General features: G+C 44.3%; 1 long non-coding RNA gene across 1 annotated transcript; it reads right to left on the bottom strand.

Annotated features, from left to right (window-relative positions):
* Positions 1 to 1,413: 1,413 nt before the first annotated feature.
* Positions 1,414 to 10,902, bottom strand: LOC114443129 (uncharacterized). The gene is made up of 5 exons (XR_003671405.1): positions 10,050 to 10,902; positions 4,760 to 4,837; positions 4,625 to 4,678; positions 2,793 to 2,859; positions 1,414 to 2,701 (listed from the first exon to the last, which is right to left on the bottom strand). It is a non-coding gene; the product is annotated as an uncharacterized LOC114443129 (long non-coding RNA).
* Between the last annotated feature and the right edge of the window lie 484 nt (positions 10,903 to 11,386).

The raw sequence follows: 11,386 nt of genomic DNA, 5'->3' as shown, positions 1-11,386 counted from the left end.
ATTCTTTAAAAAGAAGAAGAGACAAATGCACCAAAATGTTGTTCTTAGGAAACTCCCCCAGCAGTATTTATAGGACAGATGTGAATCAGACAACCCACATAAACTGTTTTAAAGTCTGCAGGCCATTTGAATTTGAATATGAACAAAGAAGATTTGACAAAGAGGATGCTACATCTTCCTCCTGTGTTGCACAGAGGGGGAAATATCTGATCTCCAATGCTACACATCTCATTACACATGCACCATGATGACATCATGTGTGGACACTACCATTCAAAAGTTTGGGGTCACCGAGCCACTTCTAGAGCTTCTCTGATCAGCATTACTCAGCTGTGCTAACATCATCTCACAGCACTGTTCTAATCATCAATTAGCCTTTTTAACACAATCGGCTAACACAATGCACCATTAGGACGACGCTTGTGCCAAAATCTGATCGTGTGCGATTAATCGTCAGAAAAATTGTCACCGATTACTATATTTACCACTCATCAATTACTGCAATTAGTGCCTCGTCATGATGATGCATTTTTGTGTGACGTACTCTCCCCTGCAAGTGCACACATGTAAGCCCACAATAATAAATCACAATAATGGCAGAAGGCGGTGGTGTTCAGTTAAATGACGCGGAGCAGGACATTCTAACAGAGGCTCAACGTCTGTCACCATAAGCTGGAGCACGAAGAAAGGCGAAGAAAGCGTGACGAGGTCACAACGCCAGCTACAGCGAGGCCTCCTCCAGCAGATATTGGAAGGAATTCCACTCGGCCGAGAATCCGCGACATGTTTAGTATTATGCTCCTTACAACCAACCTAACGTAACGCAGGTTGATTTGCACAAACACACAGTTACATGTGAAATTGTCCAGTTTGTTTGTTTTTTCTGCTGCTGTTCTACAGTATGAGTGAAAACATGCACTAGTGTGGGACGTATTCCAGCCACAGGTTAGCAGGTCTGTTTGCACAGACATTTTTTTAACCTTAAATAATCACTGATGTGTAATCATTATCAGCTAAATGCCATAAATAATCGTGACTCATTCTTTGGCCAATATCGCCCAAACCTAATTACAACACAGGAGTGATGGCTGCTGGAAGTGCCTCTGTTCACCTTTGTATATATTCCATTAAATAACAATACAATATATTATATATATATATATTTATATACAAAAACATACCTGTTAACACTGGTACACTCTGCTCACTCACAGCACCCTGCTGCAGCTCAGCACACACCCGCAGAAAACACACACACAAAATGAACACATGCCACAACCTTCTCAACTACATGACCGCACACAGACACATCACAGCATGACCCGCTGCTCTCTAACAGCCCATTTACCACACCGACAGGAAACACCTCGTAGGACCTTCAGGAACAAAACACAACGTCAAAGACAACACACAACACCGTCTCATTAATCACATAAACTACACACACACACAACAGTTACACAACACCTGCATCCGCACATGCCTGTCGCTCTGGTTGACAGGCAGCAGCCTCAGCTCCTGTCAAACCAACCAAACACTATCAGTTTATAACACATCACAACGTGTCATCACCAACAAACAGGATCACTGGTCCCACTCCAACAGGACCCGTCACAACAACACTACACAACTCCACATCACAATGTTTCTCTTTCGTCCTCTGGTTCTACTTGAAACATGAACAGTATCATTCACTGACATGGACCCATTTGGCCCGTTGCTTGTCTGAACTGACCCGGTGCGTCCAGGTGCCGATGTTGCTCTGTATGACACAGGTGCAGCAACATGCTGACGGGCCTCCCTCACCAGGAACCTCTCTGAGCTCCTCCGGTACCTCTTACTGGAACGCTTCCTAGCTTCTATACAGCTGCTTCTGATGGGTCACAGGCCCAGACAGCAGCTCGGCATAAATCCAGCCTGCAGACACATGCAGACACACAAATGTCTACAACTACACAGCTACATTACACTCACTCACCACCCGCCGACTGTGTTGTACATATGAAATCTCCGCCTTCGTTCACACTGCAAACCTCTGGCTGGCCTTCATCACACAAACACCACTCAACACATTAGCCAGAGACTCTTTTCATCCCATGTGTCACAGCCAGTGGTTAGGCCCTTTGTTTGGAGGACAAACATTAATTTTCTCCATAGCTGTCCTTCACAAAAAAGAAATTCGAAATAAGAACTAATCAAAACAAATTGCGGTAACAAAACCAGATCTCTCCTCCTCCTGCACACACCTCGCCCCGCCTGTCTGCAGGTGTTTTGGAGCTGATTGCCAGGGAGGACCAATACATTCATTCTACACAATCCGTACATTCTATCCATAAAAACAATTCAAATCATAATCTCATCAGTAGCAACGTAAACTCTGATTGCAAACATATTTATGTCTATTCTAAATTCATCTGGCTTCAAGACCATGCGTAATAAATACACAACTCACTACCTCCCTCTCCACACACACAAACACAACTGCACACTTCAAAATCTTTATGTCTATGTCTTCATCACATGAGCTTCGAAGACCTTTGGACATTTATTCAACAACTACCTAACTTCACGCACTATTTGTGAATGGGAAATATTCAGCACCACAACACACTGACAATGACAAACCGTGACCTGAGGGTCAGCTGCTGTGTGTACCGACGCTGGCTGTCGAGCTTCTGTGATTTATCATCGCACACAGGGCCTGTGGCATAAACACAACAACAACACATTCACTGTGGGGCTTCAGGACGACAGTTCTACTCAGTTACGAAACATACTAAAAACGCACATACCTGCATCACTGCTGATTCACTCTACACTTCTCTCACTGGGTAGCTGGATCATTTTCTTATCCAGGACCTACACAAAAAACACACTCAACTCATTTCCACTTCATTTCAATAACGCTGCAAACAGTCTCAGCTACCTCAAAGCACGTCTAACAGCAACAGTAACACTACAGCAGCTCAGCTATGCTAAAACATGTCCTGTGCTGAGGCCACGTCAGCCTCTACACACTATGTTTAAGGCTGCCTGAAGCTGTACTGCTGCTTTGGTCCAGCCTGTCTGAGAGGCAGATTCTAACATGCACACCAACAGCTACCTACACTGTAAAAAGCCCTTCAACGTTCAGTGTTGTCTGTAGGACTTTATTTTATAAAGTATATTTCTTTCTGAATTTATTTAAGTTGCACACAAGTAAAAAGTGTGAATCTTTTGGTAGCTTAATATTAAAATGGATTTGACTGAACGTCAATAATAAATTGCTTCTACAGAACTCAATGTAATTGTCTATATCCAAAGGAAAACGTCAGGACCCGCCCACCCGCAGCACAACAACGGGACCGTTCCTCACTGTCACCTACACCGGAGCAGCGCCATCTGTTGGGGTCTGTGTGGAGTGTCTGTGGGCTACATACAACACGCAGCACATGTAGCTATTTACCTGGCTGAAAGTCAGGATTCATGCAGTAACGTTACGTTTAAAAACAACAACAGACAGAGTGTCAGTCATAGCTGCACTTTGAAGGCAGAGTAATGTCAAAGTACAGCTGACAGAACATTTACACCGACCGTGGAAACAGAGATGTTCGGGCTGCTGCAAGTTGACTCTAAGGTAACGTTAGCCTCGGTCAGTGTTCTGTCTCAAGTCACTCGTTTGAAATGTTAGCCTCTGTCCAGCTACCACACGCTAGCAGCACGGCCTCTCGTCCTGGTTCACATATCGGTTAAAAGTGACACTGTGTTTGTAGTCACTGTCGTCCCTGCATATTCGCTAAAGATGACGACATCATATATTTCAGCGTGTCTCTCCCTGTGCAGCATGGTGTCATAAAAATGCATAAATATGTAAAGGCTACATATTTGTAAAGGTGTGTGTGTGTGTGTGTGTGTGTGGGAACATTGTTCTTTGTTGCAATTATTTTTCTGTTTATGTCACAAAGACAAAGGGAGACCAGTGTCCAAGAGGAAAATGCAGGTCTATCTGTGGAGAGCATCGTCCTGAGCATGGATCTGTTGTATGTATATGGAAACTGTTACAGTAATAAACGCTGGAAACTATTACCTCTCTTTCCTCCTTTCTTAAAGTTAGAGCCATGCTAACTAATGTTTTGAAGTGGATCGCATAAATAATTTGTCAAAATTCACGAGAACACATGAATTAGCCTCATTTAAATCAGAAAATTTTAGGTTTTTATTTAAATGTTACTTATTTTAAATCAGTATGATGTGGTCAAAATGCTACTCTTTCAGTTTGGTTAAACTTAAATGTTTTGCTTTTCTTGTAGACTCTAAAATAGAAAATACTGATTTTTACCAACTTCAAATTCCAAGACGTTCACTAAACTAACAAAGTGGAAAATGTTGCCTTCATTTTTTTGCCTTGAAAATGAGTAACGTTTTTTACAGTGTACTTACATTTATGTACCGACTCGTTTTGTTCTAACATTACTCACTGAATTTGACCTGGAAAAATATGGACTATATCTGCACACGAGCAAGTAGTACTGACCCGCTCAAAGGACAAAGTGGTTCAAAGTAAGACACTCATGTACAATCAATATCTCTAACTACTGAGCACTAACTGGCAAGACAACACACACACACCAGGACAAACCATCACCTGATCGACAGCTGCTGTGGCTCCTCACACTGGGGCCAGGGCCAGGGCCAGGGCCTACGGTGAAAACAAAACGACACATAAACTTTAAGACTTCTAATACTGTCCGACTACACAACATACAGAAAAAAAACATACCTGCAGTCTTGCTTACATTTCCACCATTTCTGTTAGGCTGACACCACTGTGATGCTCCGTCATCTCCTTCTCCTTAGCCTACATAAAAAAACACATTCAGTTTAATTCTATTTCAATTCGACAGCACGTCTCACAATCTCAACTGTCTCAAAGCACTTCACACACCCAGAGCCACAACCCCTGACCAACAGCGACAAGAAACACCCCCTTACATACACATATATATATACAGTATATATATATGTGTATATATATATATATATATGTGTCAAAAACAGTCCATTCCAGTCCACATATTTTACACTCAGGGCCACATTTTACACAATAACTTATTATATACTTATAGATTACTCCCAGCTCATAGAGCCCACGAAAAGAGGAATTGAACAAAATTAGACTACAGTGATCCCTCATAGACCATTATCAACCAATCGGGATGCAAGAACAGAACAGGACACACAACACAATGCACTTTTATAAAAACATGCAATGCTGCACAAACAAAAACCCACAAAACAGCAAAGCGCATGACTGCAGGCTGTGAAACACTGTTTTCAGCTGACTGTCATTCTGATCATCCACTCAACTCAAAACACCTGCACAGATGTTCCAAGATGTCTTTACATTGCTTCAACATTAGCAAGACTGCAGACATGACAACTCACCGATACCCTCCATCCGCAACGGTTCATAGCTAAGGAGCGCTGTGTCCAAGCTTATAAGCCTGAGCCAACATACAAAGTCAAGCTTGCCTTTCATTCAGGACTAAAGGTGCAAAAGTTTGAAGAAAAAAAGGACAGATTGAATCCAGATTGTGACCTTCATGTTGACGTCCACTGAGTTGATGTGTTCTGTGAACCGTTCCGATTCACGGGTCTTGGCTTTGACCCAGGTATCAACAGGAACTCTTCTCTCCACTTCTTCCATGTACAGATTAGCCACAATTGGAGACATAGGTGATCCCATTGTACTGGAAGCAAGTGCTGTTCAGGCAGAGGTCCGGCAGGTCACGGCTGTGGTCCGGCATGACGTTGGTTCGTTCCTTCAGTGTGCCGTCTTGTGTGAGACATCTTCCTACCATCTCTGTGGCTTCTGAGGTAGGGATGCAGCTCAACACACCTGTGTGTGACTCAACAGCAAGGTGACATCAAATGAGACCCGTGGTGTTTTCCCCTGAAGTCTAAGCTGACGATACTGCAAGCCCAATATGACACATCCAGACTCACCAGGCATACATTTACACATTCCAATGGCAGCTTCGACAGAAACCCACAAATCTGAAATATAAGCAGGTTATGTACTGGCACAGCTTGATGCAGCTGTTCACCATGTCTGTCCAGATAAGAAGGACCTCTGTGAGCACCTGAAGCACACCAAAGGAGTAGCATCGCCTCCTGAGAGAACTCCTGGAACATGTTGAGGAAAATGCCAATGACCTGCTACTTGAGCAACAATGCACGATGAGCACAAGACAAAAATGGTTGCCTTTTTGATGGACATTACGTCACATCTTAATGAGCTTCATTTAAAGCTGCAGTCGGTGTTCGCTCTTTCAAAAGGAAGCTGGGCCTTTTCAAAGAAAATCTTCAGGGAGAATGTGAGTACTTCCCAAAACTACAAGCTGATTGGAAACTTCCCAAAAAAGTTCAACACTTTCTGCCTCTGGCAGCTGCTCCTCCTCCTAATCCAGAATCCTTTCCTCATCGGACAAGTCCAAGAATTTTCACCAGAGCTGGCTCAGATGTTCAAGTGGACACATGAACGGACACCTGCACCTTCAACTCATTAATCTGCAAGGAAATACTGTATTAAGAGAGCATTTTGAGGCAACTGACCCTGCTTCTGGCTACAGTCTGTTCCCTGGTGCCACCAGTACACCAAAGAAGCCCCAATACTACTCAGACTTAAGTTAACTTTAGGAATTTTGGATTAGGATTGGCCTATAATTGCTACATGCCTCTGTACAGACAATCAGAATCAGAATCAGAATCAGAATCATGTTTATTGCCATGTAAGTGAAGGGGGTTCACATTACTAGGAATTTGCCTTAGTGATTGGTGCATACAAAGAACATATGACAATTAACATGCAATAAGATAAAAACTAAGATAAAATTAAGTAAATAAACTAAAGTAAGGCTAAATTTACATGACAGACATGGCGTAACAGACATACAATGAACAGAACATAAAATACTGTGCAGATGAAATGGTAAACATAGACCCTTATATGATCGAATGGTACAGTGTAATAATGTAATAATGTAACAGGTACCACATGGATCGGTGAGGCGGTACTCGTGTGCAAGTAGTGCAAGATGGAGTAAACAGTGCAAATAGTCGTCATTGTGCAGTGACTATACTAAAGTGACCTTCTGAAGACAGTGCAGAGCAGTGCATTAATTACAGTTTAACAGTCCAACAGCAGAGGGGAAGAAGCTGTTCTTGTGGCGTGAGGTTCTGGTCCGAATGGACCGTAACCTCCTGCCTGAGGGGAGTGGCTCAAAGAGTCCGTGTCCAGGGTGAGAAGGGTCAGCTGTGATCCGACCTGCACACCTCAGAGTCCTGGAGACGTACAGGTCCTCGATAGATGGCAGGCTGCAGCCGATCACCTTCTCAGCAGAGCGCACAACACACTGCAGTCTGTGCCTGTCCCTGGCAGTGGCCCCAGCGTACCACACTGTGATGGAGGAGGTGAGGATGGACTCAATGATGGCCGTGTAGAACTGAACCATCATCCTGGCTGGCACCTTGAGTTTCCTCAGCTGCCGCAGGAAGTACATCCTCTGCTGGGCCTTTTTGATGAGGGAGCTGATGATGAGCTCCCACTTGAGGTCCTGGGTGATGGTGGTACCAAGCGGCAACCTTCGGGGCTCAAAGTGGAAGCCCATGCGGAAGTGTCAAAACTTGTAATTCACGCTGCAACAGCTGGGGGTTGGCTCCAAAAGCGAGTAATTTCCCATAGACTCCCATGTTAAAATGGCCGATTTCACAGCAGAAAAGAACATGTTTACAGCCTGGTACAAAAAATCGCTGTGGTCTCAGATGATAGGTTCTCTTCTAGTGTCAATTGTAGGGGGGGTGAATTTTTTTACAACTCACTCGTTTCAATTGTATTCGGACTTAAAATTACCTAATTATGGGCGTTGCCGCTTGAGTGACAGACAGTTGACGTATCACAGCGTGAGTTTCCTGCTTCCACGATCGCCCGCCCCCCTAAACCCCGCTCGTGCCCCCCCTCTTTGTCCATATTCGGAGTTTTAGTTGATGTGACGCTGCCAACATGGCGGCGGTCATCACGTCCCGGAACCTCCCACTGAGACTCAAAACGGCTCTTCAGAAACAAACGGGTGACGTCACGGAGGCTCTGTCCATAGTTTTTACTGTCAATGGGTGGTACCCAGGAAGCGGAAAGAGTCCACTGTGGAGATGGAGGTGTCTGTCAGGGTGAGGGGGGGTGATGGAGCTGGCACTTTCCGAAAGTCTACTGTCATCTCCAGGTTGTTGTCAGCACACCAGGACACCAGACGGTCCACCTCCATCCTGTAGGCAGACTCATCCCCGTCTGAGATGAGTCCAATGAGGGTGGTGTCGTCAGCAAACTTAATCAGCTTGACAGACTGGTGGCTGGAGGTGCAGCAGTTGGTGTACAGGGAGAAGAGCAGAGGGGAAAGTACACAGCCTTGGGGGGTACCGGTGCTGATGGTCCTTGTTTCCGAGACATTCGTCCCCAGCCTCACATGCTGTCTCCTGTCTGTCAGGAAGTCAGTGATCCACCGGCAGATGGAGTCTGGAACATGCAGCAGGGACAGCTTGTCTTGGAGGAGAGCTGGGCGGATTGTGTTGAAAGCAGAGCTGAAGTCCACAAACAGGATCCTAGCATAGGTTCCCGGGGAGTCCAGATGCTGCAGGATGTAGTGAAGAGCCAGGTTGACAGCATCGTCCACAGATCTGTTAGCTCTGTTAGCTCTGTAGGCATACACCCTCCAAACAAACAACATTCGTAAAATTATCAATGCTACTTTCATGCAAAACACGTGCAGTGTCCAACTTATCTGATGTACTTCTACCACATAGAGAAGATTGAAGCAAGGTGTCTGGACTTGTAGAGTTTTCTAGAAGACGTTTCGCTGCTCATCCAAGCAGCTTCATCAGTTCTAACTGTTTGGTGGGGAAACATGGTTTATATGTGGTTACAGACCTCAGTGGGTGGGTCTGGGTAAAACTTTAAAAAACTTACAAACAATAGCACTAAATGTTTCCATACTTACCTGTGATGTTCTGGCTGACTGGGCCAGGTGTGTCTAACAACTGGCTAACGACTATGAAACTGCCGGAGGGGGACTGATTGACAGCCCTTTGTTCTTACTGTGAGTCTGTGTAAACTTCCTGGGAATGGATGGAATCACTGCATTGTATGTGGTAGAAAGATGATGTCTGAGGCCTCCACCTCTGTTAAGGGAAGGTTTTTCCAGCTTAACATAGATGGCTTCCTTGACTCCTCTTTCATACCACCTTTCCTCCCTGTCTAAAATGTGGACATTGTTGTCCTCAAAGGAGTGTCCTTTGTCTTTGAGGTGGAGGTGAACAGCTGAGTCTTGTCCTGAAGAGGTGGCTCTCCTGTGCTGAGCCATTCTTCTGTGGAGTGGTTGTTGTAAGTTTTTTAAAGTTTTACCCAGACCCACCCACTGAGGTCTGTAACCACATATAAACCATGTTTCCCCACCAAACAGTTAGAACTGATGAAGCTGCTTGGATGAGCAGCGAAATGTCTTCTAGAAAACTCTACAAGTCCAGACGCCTTGCTTCAATCTTCTCTACGTATGATGACCTGGATGACTGAGAATCTTCATCAACATACTTCTACCACATGACGGCATTCCTGCGAGGCTACAGTGGCAAACTGAGTACATACAAACTAGCCTACAACACCCTTACACTGAGAAGAACTAATTCATCTGGCAAAGTAAAGCACAACAATATGTCTTGCACAAGATACAACTCTGAAAACTTTCCTTTCACATCACCCAAAAACACTCCATCTTCTACACTGCAAAGCATGCTAGCATGCCGGTTCAGCCTACAGCGCTCGATGACCAAGAGACCAAGAGAGTGTGAAGGTTTCTTCATATTAAAAGGGACTTTCTATCTGGGGGTGAGGCTCTGGGTTTCTTTAAAACAATTTCACACAACTTTTCATGCACAACATGCTACACAAATAACATTCTACATGATTACATCGATGCCACTAATGACATTACCTCAATAAAACCAATAATAGCTTCAACAACCTTTACCAGAACCCCTCCTGCTGACGGGAAGCCAGGACAACTCTAGCCGTCTCACAGGTCCAGACTGCAGTTCTGCATTGACATCCGACGACACGCAGGCCTGCGGACACAGTAAAACAAAATCAGCTTCAGCGTCGTACCTCTTTGGAATAACATCTTTCAAAGGATTCACCAAGTGTTCAAGTGTTTGGCTTTCTATGGCAGGCAATACGTCATGTAATTAACTGATGAATACTCAATTCATTTCAAACATTTACCATTTTGGAGACGTCAGCGTGGCTTGACTGCACCCAGTGACATGACTGTTATGACGAGCAATGGCATAGATTTTTTCAAATACAGATTGTATGTAATGACTGTAACTTCATGGCATGATTCACACACTCAAACTGTGTGTACAACCTTTAATGACACATCTTGCTTGTACTTTTTAAAGCCACCTTATCACAACAATATCACTCACTCAACTATAAACAAACACACAACATTGTGTGGGACAATTAATTGACTACAATAGCAAGGCTTTGACGTTAAGGGGAAACCAGGGCACTGTTTGGCAGGACACAACCGCCCACTCCAGATCCTCCAGTCCCTGTGTAAAACACACAAAAGTATAACACATGCAATCGTTTAAACATCAAATCTGTCTTTATCAAAGCACATTCCGATGTTCCAAACTCACAAATATGAGCAAACTACAAAAACTTCCATCAATCACTTTTATTCAGTCATTTCACAACATGGCATTGATAAAAATAAACAAAAGGTCACAGGCTGGAACACAGCGAGGCCGGCGAGTGACGTCACCGGGCCATCTGGAAGACAAGAGACAAACTGTCAGTGTCAGGAATCACCACCTCAACATACACTGCATTTAAAAATACACTTCGCTTGCAAGCTCCACTTACCATTCCTTGTTAACAGTGTGCCCCAATTGTCGATCACATCACACTCATTTCTGCAAAGGCAAATTCTGGACACGGCTGTATTGACTGAAACGGATCCATTACAAAAAGCACGTTTGGGTTTGTGGTGGCGCAAGTCTGGCCAAAACTGTCCAGGTCAAGACCACCCCTCTGGTACAGAAGACCATTATTAAACAAGGTTAACATGACAATGACAAACGGGATTAAAAATGGTTAGGGTTAGCAAAGTAGGAATACACATTTATTGACAAAAAACAAGCAGGTCAACTTTTGTCCCCCAGCTCAGATTCTGGTCTTTGCTCCACCCCCCACTACCCCAGTGTTAGGTGGAGTTGGGGTGGCAGTGGGTACCTGACAGATAAGCAACAGAAACAAAGAGAAAAAGCACAGGTTTCTGGAATGACGTGACCA

The sequence above is a fragment of the Parambassis ranga genome, chromosome 10 (assembly GCF_900634625.1).
Source record: "Parambassis ranga chromosome 10, fParRan2.1, whole genome shotgun sequence".
Lineage (NCBI taxonomy): Eukaryota > Metazoa > Chordata > Actinopteri > Ambassidae > Parambassis > Parambassis ranga.
The sequence above is the reverse complement of the archived record's forward strand: the minus strand, read 5'-3'. Positions and strand labels throughout refer to the sequence as shown.